This window comes from Ambystoma mexicanum, chromosome 7q (assembly GCF_040938575.1).
Source record: "Ambystoma mexicanum isolate Mex_15411 chromosome 7q, UKY_AmexF1_1, whole genome shotgun sequence".
Taxonomy (NCBI): domain Eukaryota; kingdom Metazoa; phylum Chordata; class Amphibia; order Caudata; family Ambystomatidae; genus Ambystoma; species Ambystoma mexicanum.
Window position 1 is genome coordinate 1136075747 of NC_090941.1, and position 27174 is coordinate 1136102920.

Consider the following 27174-nt stretch of genomic DNA (forward strand, 5'->3'; position numbering starts at 1 on the left):
TTCTTTCCTCCTGAAGGGGTAGAGGGCTCAGGATTCTCAGGGAGGCTCTTCATTTCCGCCGTTGCTGTCCCGGTTCCGACGTTCTGACCAGGTTGGTGGAAACTTGTTTATACATTCACCCGCTTTTGGGTTATGTAGTTGATTTATCGGATCAGATTGTAATATTGATAGTGGAAGATGATTGCTCTGGTCATCTTCAGCTCCACCAGTTCCAAGATCGTAATGAGCTTTGATTAGAAACCTGCAGGCTGGCCACCCATGATCGATCAAATACTTACTCCTAGAATACATTGGCAACCTTGCCACCATTCTGATTATTTGGTGGAAAAGCCTGGGCAAGAGAAGACATAAGAAGTCAATGCAGTCCACGTCCAGAACGTTCCTGATGGTGCGGGTAGAATGCAGACTTAGCAGCAGTCTTGTGGACACTGCATATGGACCAGTCCTCACACTAATCTTCCACCTCTCAAGTCGTTCAGGGTCAGATTGGAGTTTCCATTGTGTCAGCTTGAGTCCTGGCGATAACATGACATGCCCTAGAGTGAAGATTGGAGGTTCTATCGCGGTAGTGTGACCTGGAGATGGCATGACATGCCCTAGAGTGAAGATTGGAGGTTCTATCGAGGTAGTGTGACCTGGAGATGGCATGACATGCCCTAGAGTGAAGATTGGAGGTTCTATCGAGGTAGTGTGACCTGGAGATGGCATGACATGCCCTAGAGTGAAGATTGGAGGTTCTATCGAGGTAGTATGACCTGGAGATGGCATGACATGCCCCAGAGTGAGGATTGGAGGTTCTATCGAGGTAGTATGACCTGGAGATGGCATGACATGCCCCAGAGTGAAGATTGGAGGTTCTATCGAGGTAGTATGACCTGGAGATGGCATGACATGCCCCAGAGTGAAGATTGGAGGTTCTATCGAGGTAGTATGACCTGGAGATGGCATGACATGCCCCAGAGTGAAGATTGGAGGTTCTATCGAGGTAGTATGACCTGGAGATGACATGCCATGCCCATGACATGCCCTAGAGTGAAGATTGGAGGTTCTATCGAGGTAGTATGACCTGGAGATGACATGCCATGCCCGATTGCCAGGCTGATAATGCAGGGCATATTTATTTTATTTTTGCATTTGTTTATTTGTAATGTGGTGGTAGCTCTCAAGCTTCAGAGCGCAGAGACAAGGACACAAAGACATACAGAACAATAGGAATGTGACAGAAAACGAGACACCCAGGTTCAGGTAACAAGGTAATTCATTATAAAGGAATGGAAACTTTAACTGAAGATGTGAGTTTTTCGTGGTTTGCCGAAGCACAGTTTGTTTGCCTCCAGTCTTATATTAGCGGGGAGGGTGTTCACAGGCCTGCAGCAATGACAGGGAAAGATTTTCCAGAGCCCCATTTGTATTTGTGTGGGGCTACCGTGATCTTGCCTAGATCGGTAGATCTTAGCACTCTGCCTGGTACGTAGATGTTGATTTTAGATTTTAGATATGCAGGAGCTTTCCTGAAGATACATCTGTGCACCAGTGTCAAAGCCTTGAACTGGACCCCATCTTTTATTTTCAACCAATGCAGCTCTCTTCGGGAATCGCTAATGTGATCGGAGCTTGACTTTTGCTTAATGATCCTCACAGCATTATTCTGAATAAGTTGAAAAATGGTTTATTTGCCCCTAGGATGAGTGCATTGCCATAGTCTAGGCGTGATAGTATAGTGGTCCTTGCTATAGTGGCACAATTGTCTTCCGACAGATAGGGTTTAATGGCTTTTAGTAATCTGAGATAATAGGAGCAGGTTTTTCTATGTATTGTGCTTGGGCTTCCATCCCCAATGATGCTTCAAGCATCATTCCCAGGGTCTTAACTTTACTCGGGACTTGAATTTGGGTGTCTTTTATCTGAAACGAGCTGTAAACAGGTAGTAGTTTAGCTCTGGCCTGATGAGAGCCAAATACCATTAGCTCTGTTTTGTTGCCGTTCAAGCACATCCAGTTTGCATCCATCCATGCTTCTACTATATTGTAGGTTGTTCACTGTCTTTCTTGAAGTTGCCACTCAGTTCGATCACCAGCTGAGTGTCATCAGCGTAGTTGGTGAAGAATATATTGATGTGATCTAGGACTAAGCACAGGTACCTCAGGTATAGATTAAATAGCAGGGGTGACATGTGTCCCCTTGTGGGACACCATATAGAATGTCTTTTTCCAGGGAGAATTAATCCCCCCAGCTAACCCTTGAAGTCCTGTTTTTTAGAAAAGACATTATCCAGCCAATTGCTTCTTTTGAGCAGTTGGCTGTTTTCTCTAAGGCTATTTTAAGAAGATTGTGGTCAAGCAGATCAAACGATGCACTTAGATCGACGAGAATAAGGAGACCTGCCCTCCCTTTATCCATTATGCTGAGCATTTTAGTTAGAAGTTCAAGCATAGTGGTCTCTGTGCTGTGGGCTGGGCAAAATCCTGATTGTTGGTGGTGTTGGGATTCTGCTGCTACGACATGGGCCTGGAGTTGCATGGTGGCTATCTTATACATGATTGTCAGGATGAAATTTCAGTTTGTGATGGGCCTGAGGTTGTTGGGGTCTCTTTGATCCAGCTGTTTTTTTCTTTTTACTAACAGTGTTACGGTAACCCTTTTTATCACTCTGGCTACTACCTGATCTCTAAAAGTGGCGTTGATAATTTTCATCAGTATTGGTGCGAAAATATCTGGGTGGTCCAGTATCATTTTGGGAGGTAGTATGTTTTCCACACAGCATGTGGGTTTCATTGCTGCTAGCACTTTTGCCATATCCTTTGTGGTGATTTCTGTAAACGTAAAGACTTCTGTGCCTTGGGCACCAATCGCAGGCAGAAGAATATCAGACTCCTTTTTACAGGATTGGGCTTTTACTATTAATTCCCTGGCCTTGTTGATTTTATGGGAAAAGGCCATCTGGGTTTTATCACATTCATCTTGAGTTGGTATGAAAGGTGGAGTGATTGCTTTAGGTTTTTCTACGGATTTCAGGATGTTAAAGAGTTTGCTGGTTGTGTTTGCTGCAGTGGATATCTGTTTGTTATAGAAATTATTTTTTGCCTCTGTGATCTTGTTCTTATACCTTTTCTCACTTTCCTTCCAAAATTCCCTTGGGATGGGTTTTTGAGCCATGCATTTTCTCTTCTTCTTTTTTTTCTTTTTTAGCTCTACAAGTTCTCCAGCGAATCACTGATGCTGTTTAGTATCTGATCTGACTATTTTAGTTTGTGGCAGTGCCTTCTGGTCCACCAGTTTCTTGATCATAGAATGCGGACTGGAGGTTCTATTGAGATAGTATGACCTGGAGATGGCATGACATGTCCAGATGGCCAGGATCATGCAGGGCATAGAGTGTGGATTGGAGGATCTATTGAGGTAGTATGAGTCATGAACATTACGTGACATGCCCAGTTGGCCAGGCTGATCATGCAGGGCATAGAGTGCAGATTGGAGGATCTATTGAGGTAGTATGAGTCCTGAACATTACGTGACATGCCCAGATGGCCAGGCTGATCATGCAGGGCATAGAGTGCGGATTGGAAGTTCTGTAGCGGTAGTATGAGTCCTAGAGGTGGCATGACATGCCCAGATGGACAGGCTGTCCATGCAGGGAAGAATGCAGATTGGAGGTTCTGTTGAGGTAGTTTGAGTCCTAGAGATGACATGCCCAGGAGGCCAGGTTGAGCATGCAGGGCATAGCGTGTAGATTGGAGGTCCTGTTGAGGTAGTTTGAGTCCTAGAGATGACATGCCCAGGAGGCCAGGTTGAGCATGCAGGGCACAGCGTGTAGATTGGAGGTCCTGTTGAGTAGGCACCTTCCTATATAGGCCATGTTCATTCTCGTAGAGGGGTGCCCGTACCTCTTTTTCTATGTTTAAGGTACTTAGGGTTGGTCACCTCTGATGCTTATTCAGGGCCAAGTTGTAAGTAAACCTTTTCATATGCTCAGCACACTAGTACGGTTTATCTCCAATCTGGGATTTCAGTTGAGATATCATGTGTGATGACAGATTAAAGTGCTTACCAGAGGACCTTTCCACATTTTGGGTCCTCCCACGCAAAAATGGGGTAGAAGTGTTACTGAAGCTCTTCTTTGATTGTTTGCATTGATGGGGGATTTTCCCCAGTATGGATTTGTGTCTAATGCTGGGTCAGATGTGAGCTCTGAATGAAGCTTCTCGCACACTCTGTACCCTGGTATGCTCCCTCCACAGTATGGATCCTCTGATGCTGCTCCTCTACCTTTTTTTTCAGATCCACCATTCCTGTACTTTTATTTTAAAAAGAAAATGTTCTGGAGTGGTTTCCTTTAAAAATAAAGTATAGGTTACACATGGTACGCTTGGAACTGCCCACTGTTCAGTTTAGACATGTTTGACTCAATGTGCGAAGTCATGTCACGTTACTTGGACACAGGTTTAGTACAGTGTACACTGTGCACAGGCGAAGATGACATCACGTCCAGAGTCACTTCATTTCACTTCTGCCTGGGAGGAGGATTCCAGTAGGACACCTAGGTCCTTGCAGCTCTCACTCCCAACCTTCCCTAGGATTAAACAGGCTTTGTGTAGCATGAACCCTGCTCTCCGACCTTCCCCCCCCCCCCCCCCCAAAGACTGCTTCCAAATAATAGCTGCATGACGGGCGTTCAGGACACGGCCATCGCATTTGGATCCAGTTCCTGGGGGGTGGACCAGTTTGGGAGGATCACCTGGGTGAGGGGTCTTCGGGGAGTGGGAGTGGGACACCGGATGGTGAGATGGTGTATCCCTTTCCCTGTAACACTTTTACCCCATCCTACCAAGTAGGATATTTAGGAACTCCAACCCGCTCCCCTTTTTACCACACAACACTTTTTCACGGACCACCGCTCGCTATGAGAGAAAATGAACTAACACCCGAGCCACATATACCTGACATGTCCCAACACAATGGTCAGGCGAGGTCAGGAAAATACTGACCATCACATACACCTGACATCCATTGCACTTCCCACACGGATAAAAGGCGGAGCACGAGAGCACACTATGAGCAAGGTAAAGCAAACGAGGAAACAGCAGTTCCAAGATGGCAGTTTAATGAGAGAAGAAAGATAGCAAGACAGAAGGGGGTCGCAAGGAGGGTAGATCCATTGACCTTTTCGACAAGGAACCATTACTTTCATGAAACTTTGAGAAGAGAAAATGTAAGACCAGTAAACCAAGCTGAAGAATCCTGCATTGTGTGTCGGAGGTACCCGGGCCCTCCTGAGTCGATAATCAAGGTGGGGAGAATCGCCAGCTGCCAAGGTACTGTCCTTGGCTCCAACAACAAAGCAGCGTTAGTGAAATCAACACAACCGTGAGTTGAAGAGACCAATACAAGACAGGTCTGTGTTAAAGCCAAGGTTGAAAACGGCAACATTGTATGGCGAACACTGGTACAAACATTGTTTGAAATGTATGTAATAACCAACATGAGTAAAGTTGAGATGAGTGATTGAAATTTGAAACCAAGATAAGGTACCTTTGACAGAGTGGTCCAGCACTGCACGTGTGCTCAGTCGAAGGTCTTTGTAAGGTATCCAGCTAAGAGTTGACAAAAGTGAAAGAGTGGCAAAGGATTGTGAATCGAAGTGGTCCTACAATGGCTCAAGCAAAATGCTGTGCACAATTGAAAGTCTTCGAAGTTGGTACATTAAAGAAAGTTTATGGCAAAGTAGATAAAGGGGGTCATTATGAGTTGGGCGGTAAGGGATTACCGGCACTGGTAAGGAGACCGGTGCCAGTAATCCCTTACCGCCCAATTCCAAGGTGCCTTAGCGGGAACCGTAACGAACGTGTGGTCTGACCACACGTCCTTTACGGGTCCCGCTAAGGGACCAGGGCGCTAATAACAGGCCTGCTATTCGCGAGCCCGTTATTAGCGCCCTCCCCATTCCCATTGAGCCCTATGGGGGATCAAATGGGAATGGGGAATGGTTTGTTCAATGGGGATTTACCGGTCCCTCCAGGGTCGGAATGCACCGGTAAATCCCCACTGAACAAGACCGATGCTGGACCCGGTATTGGAGGCAGCCATGGCGCAAATAACGCCATGGCTACCACCAATCTCGGAATGAGGCCCAAAGTTGACTCGAGCCCAGCAGAGGGAGATCAATTGAAACCTTTGGGTTAAAGCAAGTTTCTGTTAAAGTAGATAAATTGGTCCGAGCCTGGCAGAGGGAGACTGATTAAAGATTTTGTGTCAAAGTGGATCTGAGCCCGGCGGAGGGGGATCCAGAGTGAACAGTGAATCACCCGAGAAATTGGATAAGTGAAAATCCTGAGAACATTGTGTTAAAGCGCATTTGAGCCCAGCGGAAGGGGATACGAGGTGAATAGTAAATCACCTAAGAAAATTGTGTATATGTGAAATATAAAAGGGAAAGGAACTTTAAGGTTTGTTTGTTGCAACTGGCTCTCTGAAAGAAGAGACTTTGAATGGCAGAGACTTCGGAACAGAAGGCCATGATGTTGAAGTTCTGAACTGCACCCTCGTGCTAGAGAAGCCAGTGACTGTGCTAAGCTCAAGTGTGCCGCCTTGTCCCGTGCTGAAAACATGGGAAAGGAAAGGCTACGGCTTGAATATCCTGACATATGGTTTCTTTAATACTTTACTTTTGCATAACATTGTTTCACACACTATTTGTATTTGGAGGTAAGGATTGGCAATACGTTTATTAGTATCGGACCTTTTATTTGAACAGACACCACCTGGACTGCTTTATTATTATTTGAGGGTCGTAGCTTGCTCCCAACTGTAGAATTAGTATTAGATAGGCATTTTTCAAACCCAAATGAAGTTCAATAAACACCCTTGAACTGTGGTCACGTGTGTCTGTCTTACTGTTGATGCCAAGCCTTCCTTACAGATTCAGATAACTTCAGCAGATTGGAGGATGTAGCGTGGAATCCTCTAACAGCCAATGTGACTACGATCAGCCTGCTGTGCAGGTATGTCAGTAGGTTGTAATTGTCTTAGTTTTATTAGGATAATAATTGATTACATACATGCAGAGTAACAGACAAGTTAGATACAAATAAATGTATGTGGCATGATCCCTGCTGAAGTCAGAGGGGTATATATTTCTTTTTTGTTAAGCAAATTTTCCCGGTCTGTTCGTGAACCCACCTGCAGATGAAATTGATAAAACTTCTCAAAAGTTACACTCATGCAAATATTAACAAAGGAAAAGGCTGAGCTGGGGAATTAGGCAAAGGCATTGCTAAGTGAATGCTAAACACTGTAAAGCACTCACGACTATAGGTCTAGATCTGATTGACAGCACTGTGCATGAGTGGGGGAGCTGCCAGCACGCTACATGTTCTGGTCACTTCATCTTTAGCAGCAAGGAGCGATCTGAAAATGAACACCTAGCAAGATGTGTAGATGCTAGCATCGGTTCCACATCGGCACTATGGGAGTAAGGCCAGTCTATGTATGTGTGTGATTGGCACCTGCCCCCCACTGGTAGGTGTAAATGAAAAGTGAACAGCATGAGTGCAAATGCAGTAGGAGATGAATAGGTGTATTTGGGGGTAGTGGGACATGGGTATTGCAAATTAGGTCGTATCCCCCTGGAAAATACTCATATTAACATTACACTCTAAATGCATGTGATGTAAGTATGCCTAGCAGGCTCTGGAGGGGATACACCTGTGCAGGTAGTCTGTCTAGCAGGCTCTGGGGGGGGGGACACCTGTACAGGTAGTCTGTCAAGCAGGCTCTGGGGCGGGGGAAACACCTGTACAAGTAGTCTGCCAGCAGGCTCTGGGGCGGGGGGAACACCTTTATAAGTAGTCTGTCTAGCACACTCTGTTACATGTCCCTACCTCCTTCACATCCTGGCTTCTTAAACCACCCCACACCATGGCTGGTTCCTTAATTTGCAAAGCCTTGTTTGGCAAACAATGTGCAAATCCCCTAATTTGCTTGACTTATGATGTTCCTTGCTAGAGATGACGGTTACATTTAAAGATGTTGCCATTAGTAAACAAGGGACATCTTTGCGATGGACACAGGAACTAATGGTCACTGTTTATATTATATATGGAGCAACACTATAATCTGTCTCAATATGATTAAGGTTTTATTTTCAAAAGAACACACTGCAAAGTGCATCACTTCTATAGACTGGTAATTTTGGCTTTAAAAGGCACAGTTAGTAAAAATGACCTTGCCACCAAGTTCGCATACTCAAGTTAAGGGATGAAGCTAGGATTTGAGCCCAGTCAGCTGCTTACGATCTTGAACACCTATTTTCTTAGGTCTGGTTGGTAAATATATATAACAGGCCAACCTGACATGTGACATGGTACGATTGTGCACAATGTAAACAACATGTGAATTTCCTGAATAGCAAACTGATATATTTGATGGTGAGAAGTAGCCCTTGGAAGCATATTTCTGCGGTGGATGGGATTACCATAGAATAACTCTGAGCCCAAATAACCGGACAGACTCAAGAAGATGGCAAATTAGTGTTTTATTTCCAGGTTTTCAAACAGGGAGTGATAACGGATGTCGACGGATATACGCTCATTCTCAATGATCAAGTTTTCAAACAGGGCGTGATAACGGATAGATGGATACACGCTCATTCTCAATGGCCCTCATTACAACACCGGCGCTAAACCGTGGCGCTATTAGCACCATGGTTGCTGCCAGTATTGTAACAAGTCCGCCATGGTGAAATGGGGAAGTACCACCCCATTCCAAGGTTGGCGGGGCGGTACTTCCCCATTTCACCATGTCCCTTCCCCATTCCCATTTTTGCCCCATAGGGCATAATGGGAAGGGGAAAGGCGGTAATTACGGTACCGCAAATTGCGGTACCGTAATTAGCACCAAGGTCCCTTTGCGGGTCCATTCCTTAATGGCTGGTAAAACCAGCCGTTAAGGTGGGAACCCGCAAAGGGACCTTGTAATCAGGCGCTAAGGGATTACCGGTATCGGTAATCCCTTAGCGCCAGGGTCGTGATGAGGCCCAATGATCTTTGTTTTCAGAACAGCTTTTATATTCATAATGTACGTCAGTGTGACATCATCCTACGTTGCAAATACCAAAACCTATCAGGGGTTGGGATTGGTTAAGGGACACATCTAAGTATACAATCATATAGGAGCTAGTCCTGTTAGTGGCTGCCTTTTATCAGGTGGGCAGCCTGAGACTACCTCTCACTCGTAAAACACAAGGAGAATCAGTAATACAGCAGCTGATTGGGCGCTTCAATGCTAAATAGTCCATTGTTGTACGGACTCTAATAATTGGCTTGGCATGGCTGTACCCTATCTAGTACATTTTGTTGGTTTGCAGCATGTAAGCCAAGGAACCAGGTGCGGCTAAACACATCAGAGAGCTGTCCTACCACGTAATTAGCCCAGTATCTCTCATCACCCATGCAAGATTCTCTTTGTAGTTTAGCCTTGCAGAATGTTCTCTTCCTTAGAATTCAATGGGAGTGAAGGTACTCGCTATCTTGTCTGGAGCTCAAGAATAAATCTTATTGCCAGCCTCCGAGTCACGTGGTAAGAGACCACGAATGTGTCCATCTTGCAAGACTTTTCTACATTTTTATTGTTCACAGCTTGGCACCACCAGTGTTCTTTCTTGCACCTAATCTAGTTCATCCTATGCACACACGTTCCCTGAAGCGTAGGTAGCTGACCTTGGTGTACCACTCTTGACTTCAGGCCAGACAACCTCCCCTGGTTTTTTTTTCATGGATCTGTTGTTCCACTGTTGCAGCATCAGCTTTTCTCTTCATGATTTCTTCTGTTACTATTTTCACGATACAGATGTCCATCTTCTTTCTAATGGCGGCTTTGCTTGCGTTGTATTTACTTACTTAGCAAGCCTCTAAGACGACTGTAGCTACCTAGCGTTTCAGCATCTATACATCAATTGTGCTTCTTATTTCTTGACTTCTATTTGCATTTAATTTCTTTCTCTGTGCATCTGTTTTTGACTTTGTATCTTCAATTTCATCATCAATCTTCAATTTTCATACATCCTTTTCAGTATCTCATCTTGTTTCCTCATCAGTGACATCCGTGCTTCTTGGTATCACATCTTCTTATGATGTCACTGGGTCTCCTGCTTGGTTCCGTCTTATATAACTTCAGGCATTGGTTCCTGCAGGATTTTATCAACCCCGGGATACATTCCATACGGTTGTCCCAATGGGTATTGGCTCACAAATGCTTGCTGCGGTATTGGCATTATAGCATGTGTCAGACATGGCACAGTCTCATATCTCCAGTACATAGGAGGTGAGGGGTGGGATCTCCTGATGAAGTATATTTCTGCGGCACCACAATGACATACAGAACCCCAGCCGTGTATGCCCAGTGTGCCATGTATAGTCGAGGGTGTTTTGCTTCCCCAGCCTTGCATAGCGCCCTTGGACATGCAGTCTGGGGAACTGTGGTCCTTAAACTATGAAACTATGAAGTGGTGCACCTGCTCTTTCCTGTGCATTGACAGGGACTAGGGAGCAGGTAAGAGGCGAGCCGGCTCCACTGTGCATGTTAGGAACCCGGAGGGGTGAGGTGTTGGAAACACATCTCCCGATTCATGTCTGCAGGGTGTGCGGCAGATGAGGGGCCATGCAGCCAGCAAGTGGCGGCACAGGAGTTGGTTGGAGTGCTGAGGCTTTGGCATCGCGCAGGTAGGAAATAAACAAACCTATGTGTATGTATGTGTGCATCCCTGTAATGGGTTGTCTGCTTAAGCGCACTTATGACTAAGGATGCAGTGTGTATGTTGCAGTGTATGGCTACTTGTTTGGCGCATGAAAGTGCACCATGAATGTTGTAGCACATTAGTACATATGTGAATAGGAGGAGTGCAACGTGAATGTGGATGAATATTGTAAAAAATAGTCCAAAAAGACTTTTCTGCATGATCCAGCCACACCTCTAACACCCAGCAAAATATTTTCAACAAATTGCAGTTCCACTACATTTTTTTTGCACTTCCACCACTGGATATGTTCGCTCGCTTGTATGGATCCTCTGATGATGGTTCAGATTTGAGCTCCGAGTGAAGCTTTTCCCACACTATGTACACTGGTATGGTCGCACCCCAGTATGGATCTTCTGATGCTGGTAGAGATTTGAGCTACAAGTGAAGCTTTTCTCACACTCCGTACACTGGTAGGGTCGCTCCCCAGTATGGATCCGCTGATGCAGGTGCAGATGTGACTTCTGAGCGAAGCTTTTCTCACACTCTGTGCACTGGTATGGTCGCACCCCAGTATGGATCTTCTGATGCTGGTATAGATTTGAGCTAGAAGTGAAGCTTTTCTCACACTCCGTACACTTGTAGGGTCGCTCCCCAGTATGGATCCGCTGATGCAGGTGCATATGTGACTTCTGAGTGAAGCTTTTCTCACACTCTGTGCACTGGTATGGTCGCACCCCAGTATGGCTTTTTTGATGCCTGTACAGACATCTGCTCCGAATGAAGCTTTTTTCACACAGTGTACACTGGTATGGTCGCTCCCCGGTATGGATCTTCTGATGCTGGTGCAGATTTGAGCAAGAAGCAAAGTTTTTCTCACACTCCGTACATTGGTATGGTCGCTCCCCAGTATGGACCTTCTGATGACGGTACAGATGTGAGCTACAAGTGAAGGTTTTTTCACACTCTGTACACTGGTATGGTCGCTCCCCGGTATGGATCAACTGATGCCTGTACAAATTGGAGTTCTGAGTGAAGCTTTTCTCACACTCTGTACATTGGTAGGGTCGCTCACCAGTATGGATCATCTGATGCCTGTACAGATCTGAGCTCTGAGTGAAGTTTTTCTTACACTCTGTACACTTGTATGGTTGCCCCCCAGTTTGGCTCTTCGGATGCTGGTACAGATGTGACTTTTGAGTGAAGTTTTTCTCACACTCTGTGCACATGTACGGTCTTTCCCCTGTGTGGGATGTCTGACGCCTTCTCAGGTGAGCTGCGTGATGAATGTGCTTATCACATTCCATGCACTTTTCAGACTTCTCGCCAGCATGGATCATCTGACGGCTGCTCATTCTCTGTTGAAAGAAGCAAAGGCCCTTTGTATTATTTCATGACAACATACAAACTACAAATCAAAAGCTCTAAAACAGAACTGTTCATTCTCGTTAAACACAGTCCCATCCCCAATAATTATAACAAAATAAACCGTTATAAGCCTTCACAAACAAGGTACGTGAAAATGGCAAAAATACCTGGTAGGAGAATACAATGAATGCACCTGCCAAATAGGTTATTCATTTATGAAAGCACCTGCTGAATAGGTTATACATTTATGATCATTTATGAATGCACCTGCTGAATAGGTTATTCATGTATGAATGCACCTGATGAATAGGCTATTCATGTATGAATGCACCTGCTGAATAGGTTATTCATTTATGATCATTTATGAATGCACCTGCTGAATAGGTTATTCATGTATGAATGCACCTACTGAATAGGCTATTCATTTATGATCATTTATAAATGCACTTGCTGATGTGGGATGTTTTTACCCATGCATCCGAGCCCTACCTCAAAAACTGTGCAGTACTGGCATTGAAAACATCATGATGGCCAGAGCTTCCCAGAAAGTGCCCAGGGAAATGCATGAAGAATAGGCTGCCACCCATTTTTGCCGATGTTATGGGCACAGAAGGGCACTGCCTAAAACCACCATTGGACTACCCACACGGTAGCCTGAAACCATTGGGAATGGCAATGCTGATTGCCAAAAGCAACCTAGAACTGTGGAGAATTCATTTTCTTAAATCCCAAAAATGGTTGCATTACCAGTACTCACCACTATCAGAAAGCCGGCGTTTTAAAACCACCAGACCTTTGTGTAAAACTGAATAAATGAACCCAAAGCAGGCCAAAGAAAGACTTACTGAGAGGTGGATACAATGTAAAGTTATATTCTGAAGTGACTTGAATGTTCATAACAAGACTGGCTGAGCTCTGCAGGTCTGCAGCAGCCTAACTGAAACTGGATTTAAAACTACCAAAAATCGAAAATGTTTAAATTAACTGAGTGACCTACTTTTGAGCGTCACATAGTTTGTCACTGTTGAAATGTCATAGTTTTGAACTTAGAATCAGCATTCTAGCTGCATATGTAAAAATTGTCTTGACTTAAACTGGGGAACAAAAAGTGACATTTTATCTGAAACCTGGCTTAATGAAACTGAATTCTGCCCACCAGCTACCCCCGACAGGAGTTGAGACTTGCACAACAGCTGTGTTCCCAGGCCTAGCTGCCTTTTGCTGTTCCCACCAAAAGGGATATGACACTTCTCTGATTGAATTACCTGGGCTCTGCAGGAAATTGAACAAAGCCCTGTCCTGACTCAGGCAAATGTTTTATTATGGGGGTCGTAAAAGTGGCTTCCTCCTGGAAGGAAAGGGGAGGAGCACTGCCTGTGAGAGCAAGCTGGCTTGGCAGAACTGCAAAAACCAGAAATTCAACCTTGTGCTGGGGGAAACCACACCCCTTTGGGGCCAGAACATAAATCTAAAAAGATGGATCATTCATAGAGCGGACTTATGAACATTTTATAAGTGATATCATTATTCTTGTGATTTTTCTGTGCCTATTTGAAGACGTGGTAGGACCCGGTGGTATGTTCAGGGGGGTTTTAGCGGAAAAGAGGATATTACTCTAAATGTATGTATGTTAAAAATCTGACACTCCACCACCTAATGCCCACATGCTTTGCGAACATTTGTGTAAATGCGGGGACAGATCCAATATTGGTAACCCTACCAAAAAGTGAAATATGTTGCCATTTTTGAACCCAAGCTCCTAGAAATGACAGAATTGGAACAGGGGCTTACCATCAGTAAATGCATGATGTGTGTATGCAATGCCAAACAACTGTCTATCGGGGAAGTATGTATTTGTATCAGATATAGATTGTGTGTAAAGTTGACAGGGGTGGGTTCTCTGTATCATAAACAGACCTCATCATGATGACACTTCATGTCATTCCCCCAATCAAGGGGAAGAGGAGGAAGTGGCCAATGACAAGTGGAGAGGGGGGTAGGGCCTAGAAAGCTAGCCTTTCCACCCACTTTCAAAACACATAAAAGCAGACAGTCAGGACAGATAGAGACATTCAATTCCATTTGCTGCGGAGCATGCTGCCGGACCATACAACATCCAGAGATCCAGACTTCAAATCCATCAATCTCCAGAACCTGTAGCAGTACTTAGAAAGCAGAGCAGTATCCAGAATCCAGAGAGGCTAGACCAGCAGAGCAGAGCTGACCCAGACCGCTGTTCACAGAACCAGAGAGCTGAACCGGAGTCCAGTCCAAAACCTGTTGACCAGATCCGTGGCGAGGCCTATTTCTAAATATATTGTGAGTACCTAGCAGAACTGTGCAGAACCAATCTCTTAGTTAAAATAATATAATCCAAACGATTTTAATCTAAGTAGAACTGCCTCCTAGTTGTCACCTGTCATTTGCAAAGCTGTCACCTGGCATTTTCCATCTGCAAGCTGTAACTTGTCGCTTTGAACTTTTAAAATTTAAAATCCGAAAAACTACCTTTATTTAATCGTTCGTATCTCTGGAACCGTTTGGGCTAGGAACGTGGTTTAACTTTCCTCTGAAAGCTCAGAATCACACCTTTTCAACAAGCCTAGAACCGACTTCCTACTCCTTATACTTTCTCCGTAATCACGATTCTCGCACTCGCGAATTTTACCGCAATTTGCGATTTGGTTAAAAATCCAGCCACGTGTGAAAACAGCAGCTTCATTGCTTTCCTTTGCCAAAAATTCGTTTAACCTGCTAGTTACTCCTAGATCCTTGCTAAAGTGAGCCTGAACTCATCCCAAGTATATTTCACTCACCCTGAACCTCCTAAAGTGAATTAAAACCATTTTCAGCATATTTCTCACTGCATTGTCACCATATTCAAAGAATTTGGCCTGTGTTTCAAAACTCCTATCTGTTGTATAAGCTGCTGGGGGGGAATTGAACTGAATTCTATTTGATTGCATCCCTAAGAACTGTGTCATCTTCATCTCCTTACAGTGCATAAAAGTGGGGGTGAATTGTCCAAGAAAGTGATTACATTGTCTTTTGCTGAAATCCTATCAAGTTAATTTCTGTACTGCATTTCATTCCACATTGCATCCATTTGAAACCATCAGAGTATTGTTGCTATTGTATCCATCCTATAACCACTCATCATTGATTATAAAGAAGTGTGCTAGTGCTGGACTATCCATTATTGATTACTGCTCAGATTAAGTGTGAGATTCAATTATTAATTCATTATAAAGTGTGATATATATATATATGGTTTAAATTATCAAATAAACTGTTTAAACTGGCAAAACAGAACTACTTCGTGGCTCAGTGGGGTCAGGGGGATTCCAAGAGAGGGGTGTTATATAGGGGTAGTCATCCAGGACGCATGAACTGGACGTAAAGATATATCCATAAGGGTTTCCATTCAGTATCCCAGACTAGGCATTGACTTAGCTGTAGTGTTGAATTGAATCCTCTTACACTGAATAGGCTATTTGTTTATAATCATTTATGAAGGCACATGCAGAATAGGTTATTAATTTATAATCATTGATGAATGCACCTACTGAATAGGTTATTCATATATGAATGCACCTGCTGAATAGGCTATTCATTTATGATTATTTATAAATGCACCTGCTGAATAGGCTATTTGTTTATGATCATTTATGAATGCACCTGCTGAAGAGGTTATTCATTTATGAAAGAACCTGCTGAATAGGCTATTTGTTTATGATCATTTATGAATGCACGTGCGGAATATGTTATTCATATATGAAAGCCTCGAGACGGGATATTCTGGGTTAGATTTACCATTTGTGCAGATTAATACAGTGTGCCAGCTGACCAGATACACATATCCGGTCGGATCACCACGCTGTGTTACGCTGTAAAGCACTCCTCAAAGGAACGCTCTAAGAAAAAGGTCTGCTTTGCAAAAATAAAATACTAATTTCTGTAAGTCAGGACAGAGACCAATCTCTAGAATGACGACCTTAGTAGACATGAAAATAGCCAGAGAGCACTTCTTACATAAGTTATTTGTGAGAGGTGAGTGGACTCACCAGGACTGCATGGTCTGGTTGCAGGCCATCACGCAACAGGTCACTGAAACAGGGTCAGATATATGGGGAGATCAGGGTCCCCTACATGTGGCCCTGAGTGAACTATACATGGCTCCTAAAGCTAAGGATGAACAAGACAAGATGGTTAGGATAGCGGCATACCTGTACCTATATATGGGAGACATGCAGGATAAATGTACGGAAAACCAAGATCTGGCGAACAAGCGACAGATGGCGTTAGAGAAGGTCCAATCTGACCTGGTCTCTTCTAAGCAGAGGCTGCAGGGGAGCCAGGAGTCAGAAAATGATAGTAGGCAGTATATCATTAAAATGAAAGAGGGCATGGATATATACATGGATATACTGCAACAGGAAAAGACAGACCAGGATACCAGAATTCTGGCTTTGCAGAAGGAACGCCAAGACAGTTTGGACTCCCTACTGCAGAGCCAGAAAAAGCTGGAGCAACAGATCAAGTTCAACAGGGCATGCACAGAGCAGGTAGCCACCCTGCAAATCCAACTAGACAGAGAGAAAGAGGAGAGCAATAAACTGATCCTGAAAGACCTGGATACCCAGGCAGAGTTTGATCAGGAGCGCCAGAAAGCTGGTGCCTTCCAAAGGCAAAGGGACGACCTGGCGTCACAAATTCAAGCTCTTGGTCAGGAAAGGGACACCTTAGGCCAGGAAGTCTGCCACTTAAGGAGAAAAATGGAAGAAAATCACCTGGCCCACCAGGGACTGGGTGACCTCCAAAAAGAACACCAGGACTTTCTAGAGCACACCAGGAGGGTGGAGGAGGCTCTGGCAAGACAGGAGCAGGCCAATAGGGACACAGCTCAGGAGGTAACCCTCCTGCAGCAAAGACTGGCCCGGTGCTCCAGGACCAATCAGGAAACGCAGAGAGAGAATGAGGCTCTCTGTCAGCACAATGATAGGCTCCAACAACAGGTAGCGATACAGGAGAGACTGATAGAGTCTAGTAAGGCCTTAACTGAGGAACTGAAGGCACAGCCTCTTGCATTGCAACAGGGAGCAGGGGCGGATAGAGACCAGGTTCGCTGGGAAAGGGAAACTCCTGAGCATAACCTCAGGAGCCCTAGTACCAGAGGCCTTTATCTCTCGCAGTCCCTAGACTCTGCCACCCCCATGTCCCCTGGTGCGCATGAGCACCGGGCCACAGGGATGGCAGATTACTATCCAGCCAGAAGCATGGGGCTCATAGGCCAGTACCTCCCAGGAATGGATGGGCGGGCATCCGGGTATGGGCACCCAAGCACAGTGCAATTTAGTGGGGAACCCCAGGAGAATAGGCCCATTAACGGCATCCTGAAAACTTCTGCCCAGTTAGGTCAGTGGGGGGGTACCCATCAAATCCTGGCAGCAAAGAGGAATCTGAAGACTCCTCTGAACGGCGCAGGACACAGGAGACCAGGTCCCCACATTCTGCCAGCCATTCCCAGGCTCACAGAATCTGGGAAAACCTGGAAGATCAGACAGGAACCTCTGGGAGCAGTGCCTCTGAGTCAGAGGATGAATGGACCAGGGTTACCCGAACCAAAAAGGCCAATAAGGCAAAAAAGGGCCTTGCTTAAGGACCCATTGAAGCAAATAAAGGCAATAAGGAGTGTTATCACGCCTTATCATAAGAACGCCAAGTATTCCGTATGGGAACACTTGGAGCTCTATGAGCAAATGATGGAGACTTTCCATTTGAAGGACAGCAGTAGCTGCATCCCGTACGTCAAATGGACATTCTCACCAGAATACTCCAGTTTCTTTGCGGGGCTGGAGGACCAAAATCATTTAAGATGGTCCACCTATAAGGCGGCCATCTTGAAACATTTTTCTGTTCACAGAAATCCTCAAGAGGCTCGCAAGGCAGCCTACAATTTGCAATGTGGGGAGGATCAGGCCCCACAAGAATTCGTGCAAGAACTGAAACGTGCCTTTGCGCAGACCACCAGAAGGGTGCGCACAGACAGCAGAGACTTTGTTAATACTTTTTTCCATGCCTTGCCCAAATACATAATGACCCAGCTCGTGAGAGATTTTCATGAGAAAAGATCTTTAGAATGGGTCATTGAACAAGCCACCCGCATCTACGAGGTGCAGAAACCGGTGGAAAACAAACACCAGCCAAAAAACCCCAAAACCAACAGCACCCCTGCTGCTGCCAAGGTGGCAGAGGTAAAGGTTGCCCCCGTTTTGGATTTGGAGATGGGGGGGCCTAAAAACCTACCTGCACCTAATAATGCTAGGCCCAGAAGGTCCTCGGGCCAGTCACAGACAGGGAGCCAAGGAGGCAGCCCCACATATGGGGTCCCTCGCTCTCCTGATTATGTAAGTCCCCGTTACAAGGGAAATCGACCCATCCTGGGTTATGTGTGGACTCCTCCAGCCCAAGGGGGGGGGTCCAGCCAAGCACCTAACCCAGGGAACTTCCCTCCTAACTTCCCACCGGAGGGCAGAAATTCTCCAAATCCTGGGCAGAACTTTTTCCCCAGGTATCCACCCAATTTCCAGCCCCAAAATCATCCATCCTTCTTTCCCCAATTCCCTGAGCCCAGACAACCTATTCCGGGAGAGGGGAGGCCAAGGGTGGAGGGGTACCAAAATCTTCCCAACCAGGGGTACTACCAGAGAAGGGATAGCTACCCTTCCCGGGATCAGCCCAGGGGAGAAAATAGAGCCCCGTATCAGCCTGAGCGGGTTTCCCAGTTAGAGCGCCAGGTCCAAAATATGGCACGGGATCTGGGTCACATACTGAGGGCTCAACAGAACCCTCAGATGAGCATGCCACCGCAGAATGCCCCAAACTCTGGACCTGGTGCTCCAGAACAATGACGGGGCCAGCACCCCGATAACCCACCGGTTCCCAGGGAGGAGGCACAAGGGGAAGGGGGGTGTAAACCCTTGGAGGAGGCTTCCTTCCCAACTTGTAAACAGCCCATGGAAAACCAGGAACCAGAAACAAAATCTCCTGCCTCTGAAAGCCTGCCTCCCAAGGAGCAGGGGGGGTAGGAGAAACAAAGGACCCAAACAGACCCACTTTGTGGAGGAGGTACATGTCTTCCAATTTGAGGGAGAGGGATCCTCAGAGGATCCTGGGGAAAGGACCTTCTCCTTTAGAGATGGGGGAACTCCTCCCAAGGAAAAATGGGTCCCAAGGGATGCCAATTCAGACTGGGGAGATATGGAGACTGAGCTACCGCCGCCCATCATCTCATCCCAGAACCCACAGTACCAAAATCCCCTGGTTCAAACCCATCCTGATGACTGCCTCCAAAAAGGGGGGGGCGGCCCAGAACCGGAACCAGGGGAACCCACAATGGCTCTGATCTCCAGTTGCCAACTTTTTCTTTCAGATTCCCAAGGCTCTCCACAGAATTCTGCCTAAATTTCTTCTCTAGCAATGTCCAAAACCAGAAAGTTAGCCCACCAGTTGTCCAAAAATGTGCATTATCTGTGCCCCCTTGAGGAGAAGGAGGGAAGATATTATGCCCCGGTACAAGTACAGGGGCAGGGTACGATTTCAGCGCTGGTGGACACGGGATCTCAAGCTACCCTTCTGTCCAGAAGGGCCTTTGATGAACTGAATGCAGGAAGGGGAGGGAATTACCAAATTCCTCTCACCTCACTCCCTGGACAACTCCAGAACTTTGACGGGAAGGAAATTCCCGTCGAGGGGACGGCAGATTTGGACATTAAAATTGGGCAACACAAGTTGAAACACCCGGTCATAGTTGTGACTCCAGAGGGCACCCCTTGTTTACTAGGGAATGACCTCCTGAGAAGGTTGTCACCCCTAATAGATTGCGTAAACAAGGTCCTCTGGACCCAGACTAGCCGACCCATAAAATTAAAACAGAGTGTCAACCATGTTAGTTAAAACGGCACATGCCACATGGTTGAACAAAAATCTGACCAAGTAGAATTCCACTTCCAGAATAACCAAATTCCAGACGTGACAGTAATAGCAGTAGGACAACAGACTGGTGATGGGGGGTCCTCTCTATTTCTGAAAATCAACCTCCCTTCCAGTTTAAGGTGGTATTCCACACTGGAAGGAAACACCCTGAAATTCTTTACCAATCCACAATGAGAAACTCCCACTCCTATAGTCCAGAAAGATGTGAAATCAGCTCAGAGCCTGGCTGATATTCAGCAAATTGGAGAGCAGTTGTTCATCCCTGTTCAGTTAAATGATGGGAAGGACTCTGTTCTCGCTCGAGTGTGCGTGAACAATGGTAAGAGCTTCATCAGCGAAGCCATGTTCCGCCAACTCCCAAAAGATCCAGCCATTCCCACATTCAAACTGATAGACAAATGGGAAATGGACCTGGAAGCACCCAATTCCAAACATCTCCTGCCAAGCAGGTGTATGCTCAAAATCTCCATTGGCAACAAGAGCATAGTCCACAATTGTTGGGTCGTGCGAGACGTCACTGCCGCTTTTTACTTAGGCAGTGACATTCTCAATCGCTTTGCCATTAGTTTGGACCTAATAAACTTCAAAGCTTGGTCCCGATTAGCGGATAATCCCATGGGCTTTGATGATCCAGAAAAAGCATTTAGGTCAGCTCAATTGCTACCTTATGCAGTTGAAATTCAGATCAAAGAGGAAGTCACCATCCCAGAAAGGACCCGACAATTCTCCCTATAAGTGAAAGCTAAAAGAGGACAACATTTGAAAAACCCTGATGCTTACATACATCTAAACGCTTCTCTCCAATAGCAAGGGTTGGGGGTAAACCCAACTCCATTAGTCAACATAGAACATGACACCATTCTAATAGAGGTGGATAACAGCGACTTAAAGAGTATTACTCTAGCCGCAGGCACCATTATTGGAATGGCAGTTGATGACCGACATTTTTCCATCGATTTAGGTAATGAACTGTTAGGACCAATCCCCAAGGACTGTTTTGACAGTGACAGTGATGACAATACAGCACCAGACAGGATTTCTACCCGGCATGGTAAGGAAGATGTGACTTGTGACTTCAGGAGGGATGAGGTGATTTTCCAGGTCCATGAGGGTTGCCTTTCCCACCTGAGGCCTCCAGTCCAAATCAGCACTCTGACCAGGGACTTCTCCACCCAGCTGGAGGAGGCCGCTGAGATAGCCAAACCAGAAGTCTTTCCAGGCTTCAGGCAGATGGTGGAAGAGAGAGTCAACCTAGCTGATGCCTGTGTGACTCTGGAACAAAAGCAAAAGTTGAAACAAGTTTTCTTGGATTTCCAAGATCTCTTTGCGGTAGACTCATATGACTGTGGCCGCACCGACATCCACACAACAACAATCCCCACGGACCCTGGCATGACTCCAGTGTTTGTGAAGCAATATCGCTTGCCTCTCGCATCAATGGAGTCCCTTACTGAAATAATTAAGAACCTTGAGTCCAGGGGAATAATCCGTCCCGTCCACAGCACCTTCAATAATCTGGTGCTGGGAATATTAAAGCCAAACGGCCAGTGGAGACTCTGCGCTGACCTTAGGGAGCTCAACAAACGGGTCCATACTTCCCGATGGCCTCTGCCCTACATTGACCAAGGGCTGGCCCAGATCCAGGGGTCACAGGTATTTACTGCAATAGACCTGACCAATGGATACTGGACCGTGCCTGTCAGTAGGGAGGACCAATACAAGCTGGCTTTTACCTTTGGGGGCCAGCAGTACACATGGACCCGGACTCCCTTCGGATACCTCAACTCCGGCAATGAATTCAACATTTTCCTACACAAGGCCATGCCCGACCTGGGTGCAAGGGGTAACCTGGCTTATGTAGATGATGTTCTCATCAAAAGTTCATCTGTGGATGAACACATAGCGGAGATCCGTTATGTTCTGACGCAGTTGAGGGCCGCCGGAGCAAAACTTTCCTTTTAGAAAGCACAGTGGTGTAGAACCCGTGTTAATTTCTTGGGGCATGAGATTACTCCTCAGGGTCTCTGTCCCCAGGAAAAGAAAGTGGAAGCACTTGAGAAACTGAAAGACCCCACAACTCTGCGGGAACTAAGGAGCCTCCTTGGACTGACTAATTACAGCAGAAAGTTCATTGAGGGCTACGCAGAGATCACCAGACCCCTGATTCATCTCCTGAAGGGGGGGGTCAAGTGGGAATGGGGTCCAGAACAAGCCGAGGCGGTAAAACAACTCAAGAGAAGCCTCTCACAAGCGCCTTGCCTAGCTTACCCTGTCAGAAACAAGGAGTTCTTCCTGGAGACGGGGTTCTCTAATACGTGCTTGACGGCGGTATTATACCAAAAGCATGACAAGGTCAATAAAGTAATCTCCTATGCGAGTAAAACTTTATCCTCTGTGGAGGAAAAATTCAACGATTGTGAGAAGGCACTCCTGGCAACGGTGTGGGCATTGAAGAATTACCGCCCGTTTATCCAGGGGGAACACATCATAGTGGAGACTCCACACCAGCCTCTGCAATATCTCCAAAGTGACAGAATTCGGGCCGGAAATGTGAGTAATTCCCGAATTACTTCCTGGATTCTGTCAATGCAAGGCTTTCCTGTGGAGGTCAGATATGGCCAAAACAAGAAGAGTCCCCTCGCGCAAGGTCTGGCTGACTTGCATGATTGTGCCAGAGAAAACTGTCTCGAGGACGAAAGTCTAAAGATCAAGGACAACACGGAGGCATACCTTAATTCCCCACACAAAGTCTTTGAAGAAGACAGGGAATGCCCACTGTCTATGTGGATGGATGCTCTTACCATGTTGACAACGACGGGGAGAAAGAACTGGTGGCTGGCGTAGGGAATGCATGGGTGAAGGAGTTTCCAGAACCCTCCGCTGGATACAAAATTGGTCCCCGAAGTAGTCAGGTGGCAGAATTGATGGCTGTGCATCAAGCCATCCTCACTGCTGTCCAACATCAACTCCACGAACTGGTCATAATCACAGATTCTGATTATGTACGGAACGGGTTCGTGGAGCACCTGGTTAATTGGAAAACCAGAGGCATGTTATGTGCTAACAACAAACCCTTGAAACATGGGAAGTTGATCCAAAACATTGACGATCTGGTCACCTCGAATGAGATGACCATCTATTGGAAAAAGATCAAGGGTCATTCCAAAGTAGAGGGACCAGACAAAACTGGAAATGACTTAGCTGATCAGCTGGCCAAAACCGGGGCCATCGAAGAGGATCTAATTGAGATTGAGTCCCTGTTGGGGGAAATCCAGGTCACTGTTATCACTAGGTCCCAGACAAATGCTCACAATGATCTGTCAACTGCCCAATGGAGCAAGGAGACCCCTGATGCTGATTTGATTACCGCTCAGAAGGGGGATCCAATAATTGGTAAATTTTACCAACACATTGAGGACCCTGAGAACTTTCCCCTGACGGATACCGATTACAACGGGAAAGAGGACCTTAGAGTGTTGATGAAATGTCCAAAAATGTTCCGGATCCAAGACGGTTTGTTGGTAAGGAAATCCAAAGCTGGCCACGATCAGTGGGTGGTTCCTACCTCATTCCGAAGCCTGATGTTAAGTCACGCCCATGATGCGGCCACCGCCGGTCATAGGGGGTTTCACACAACACTGGAAATCTTAAGAGAGGTTGCATACTGGCCACACATGGGCCAGGACCTCAACCAATACTTGAAGGGTTGTCTTGTGTGTGCACAATTTCAGCCAACATCCCTCACACACCGGGCGCCTCTCCAAAAGAGGGGGATGACACTGCCATGGTCAGATTTACAAATCGACTTTGTAGGCCCTGTGATTCGCTCGACTAGAGGAAACAAGTACATGTTGACCGTTACATGCTTGTTTACCAAGTGGGTGGAATGTCTCCCAGCCCCGAATTGCAAGGCAGAAACAGCAGCTGCCCTGATGATTAACCACATCTTTTCCCGTTTTGGTCTACCTCAAAGGATTGAGTCAGACAGAGGTAGCCACTTCACCAGTGAAGTAATGACAAAGATGTGGGAGATACTGGGGGTCAAGAGAAAGCTACATATTGCTTACAGACCAGCTTCTTCTGGGGCAGTAGAGAGATACAACCGAACCATTGTGAGCATATTAAAGAAGTTTGTGGCAGATTCTGGGCCAAGTTGGGATATCCGATTACCTCTGGTCCTAATGGCCATTAGATCTACCCCTTCATCTGCAACCAAAATGTCACCATTTGAGTTGATGACTGGACGCAAGATGGTGCTTCCTCAGCATTTGCTCTACAGAACCCAAGAGCAAACGTTGATAAATGCCTCCACAACTCATGAGTATGTGGAGAATTTAAGGAAACACCTTCAGCATGCTTTTGCCTATGCTCAACGGAATTTAGAAAGATCAGCTGAGAGTATGAAGACCCACTATGACCTGAAAACTTCCAGGAAGGAATATCAGGTGGGGGACCAGGTCTATCTATACAATTTCCAAAGGAACCAGGCCAAGCAGCGAAAAAGGTTTGCCTACATGGAAGGGACCCTTTGAGATTATAGACAAGATCTCCCCTGTGGCCTACAAGATCCGCATCCCCAAAGGCGGTTTGGCAGAGGGGGAAGACAAGTGGGTCCATATAAACCAGTTGAAGTGTTCCCATCCCAGGCACACTTTGCAGCAACTGGAGGAGTCCTCGGTAATCCTAGAGGGTACTGTCTCAGATTAATTCAGTTCTAACTTAAAATATCCTACATATCGCCTATCAAATTCTGAGTTTCTCAATGTGGGTGTTTTCGTTTTTGAATGCAAAAAGAAATGTGCATGTTCATATGTTTTGACTATAAATGTATATGCCACCCCACTATATCAATGGTGGGGGAAAAATGTCTATGAATAGGTATTGCCGCTCTTCCTTTGTCGTCCTAGGAGAAAGAAAACCTTGAGACTGGCCAGGGAGGACGATCCGGAGACCGGGAGCAGAGACGCAAGGGGCCCGGGGTACCGCCCAATCTTCCCATCAGGACCGGCGAGGAGAACCGATCGATCCGACCGGATGGAGAAAAAGATGCTGAACTGTGCCATCTATTGGAAGAAGATGAGGAAGCATCCCAGATCTTGCGAGTTCCATCAGTGAAACAGAATGGCCATCGCAAGAGGGGGGCTTGTGGGATGTTTTTACCCATGCATCCGAGCCCTACCTCAAAAACTGTGCAGTACTGGCATTGAAAACATCATGATGGCCAGTGCTTCCCAGAAAATGCCCAGGGAAATGCATGAAGAATAGGCTGCCACCCATTTTTGCCGATGTTATGGGCACAGAAGGGAACTGCCTAAAACCACCATTGGACTACCCACACAGTAGCCTGAAACCATTGGGAATGGCAATGCTGATTGCCAAAAGCAACCTAGAACTGTGGGGAATTCATTTTCTTAAATCCCAAAAATGGTTGCATTACCAGTACTCACCACTATCAGAAAGCCGGCGTTTTAAAACCACCAGACCTTTGTGTAAAACTGAATAAATGAACCCAAAGCAGGCCAAAGAAAGACTTACTGAGAGGTGGATACAATGTAAAGTTATATTCTGAAGTGACTTGAATGTTCATAACAAGACTGGCTGAGCTCTGCAGGTCTGCAGCAGCCTAACTGAAACTGGATTTAAAACTACCAAAAATCGAAAATGTTTAAATTAACTGAGTGACCTACTTTTGAGTGTCACATAGTTTGTCACTGTTGAAATGTCATAGTTTTGAACTTAGAATCAGCATTCTAGCTGCATATGTAAAAATTGTCTTGACTTAAACTGAGGAACAAAATGTGACATTTTATCTGAAACCTGGCTTAATTCTGCCCACCAGCTACCCCCGACAGGAGTTGAGACTTGCACAACAGCTGTGTTCCCAGGCCTAGCTGCCTTTTGCTGTTCCCACCAAAAGGGATATGACACTTCTCTGATTGAATTACCTGGGCTCTGCAGGAAATTGAACAAAGCCCTGTCCTGACTCAGGCAAATGTTTTATTATGGGGGTCGTAAAAGTGGCTTCCTCCTGGAAGGAAAGGGGAGGAGCACTGCCTGTGAGAGCAAGCTGGCTTGGCAGAACTGGAAAAACCAGAAATTCAACCTTGTGCTGGGGGAAACCACACCCCTTTGGGGCCAGAACATAAATCTAAAAAGATGGATCATTCATAGAGCGGACTTGTGAAAATTTTATAAGTGATATCATTATTCTTGTGATTTTTCTGTGCACATTTGAAGACGTGGTAGGACCCGGTGGTATGTTCAGGGGGGTTTTAGCGGAAAAGAGGATATTACTCTAAATGTATGTATGTTAAAAATCTGACACTCCACCACCTAATGCCCACATGCTTTGCGAACATTTGTGTAAATGCGGGGACAGATCCAATATTGGTAACCCTACCAAAAAGTGAAATATGTTGCCATTTTTGAACCCAAGCTCCTAGAAACGACAGAATTGGAACAGGGGCTACCATCAGTAAATGCATGATGTGTGTATGCAATGCCAAACAACTGTCTATTGGGGAAGTATGTATTTGTATCAGATATAGATTGTGTGTAAAGTTGACAGGGGTGGGTTCTCTGTATCATAAACAGACCTCATCATGATGACACTTCATTTCATTCCCCCAATCAAGGGGAAGAGGAGGAAGTGGCCAATGACAAGTGGAGAGGGGTAGGGCCTAGAAAGTTAGCCTCTCCACCCACTTTCAAAACACATAAAAGCAGACAGTCAGGACAGATAGAGACATTCAATTCCATTTGCTGCGGAGCATGCTGCCGGACCATGCAACATCCAGAGATCCAGACTTCAAATCCATCAATCTCCAGAACCTGTAGCAGGACTTAGAAAGCAGAACAGTATCCAGAATCCAGAGAGGCTAGACCAGCAGAGCAGAGCTGACCCAGACCGCTGTTCGCAGAACCAGAGAGCTGAACCGGAGTCCAGTCCAAAACCTGTTGACCAGATCCGTGGCTAGGCCTATTTCTAAATATATTGTGAGTACCTAGCAGAACTGTGCAGAACCAATCTCTTAGTTAAAATAATATAATCCAAACTATTTTAATCTAAGTAGAACAGCCTC

At 45.9% G+C, this 27174-nt stretch overlaps 1 pseudogene; it reads right to left on the reverse strand.

The window, feature by feature from the left end:
• Positions 1 to 8513: 8513 nt before the first annotated feature.
• The window catches only part of LOC138528232 (zinc finger protein 850-like), a 145311-nt pseudogene continuing 126650 nt past the window's right edge, over positions 8514 to 27174 (reverse strand).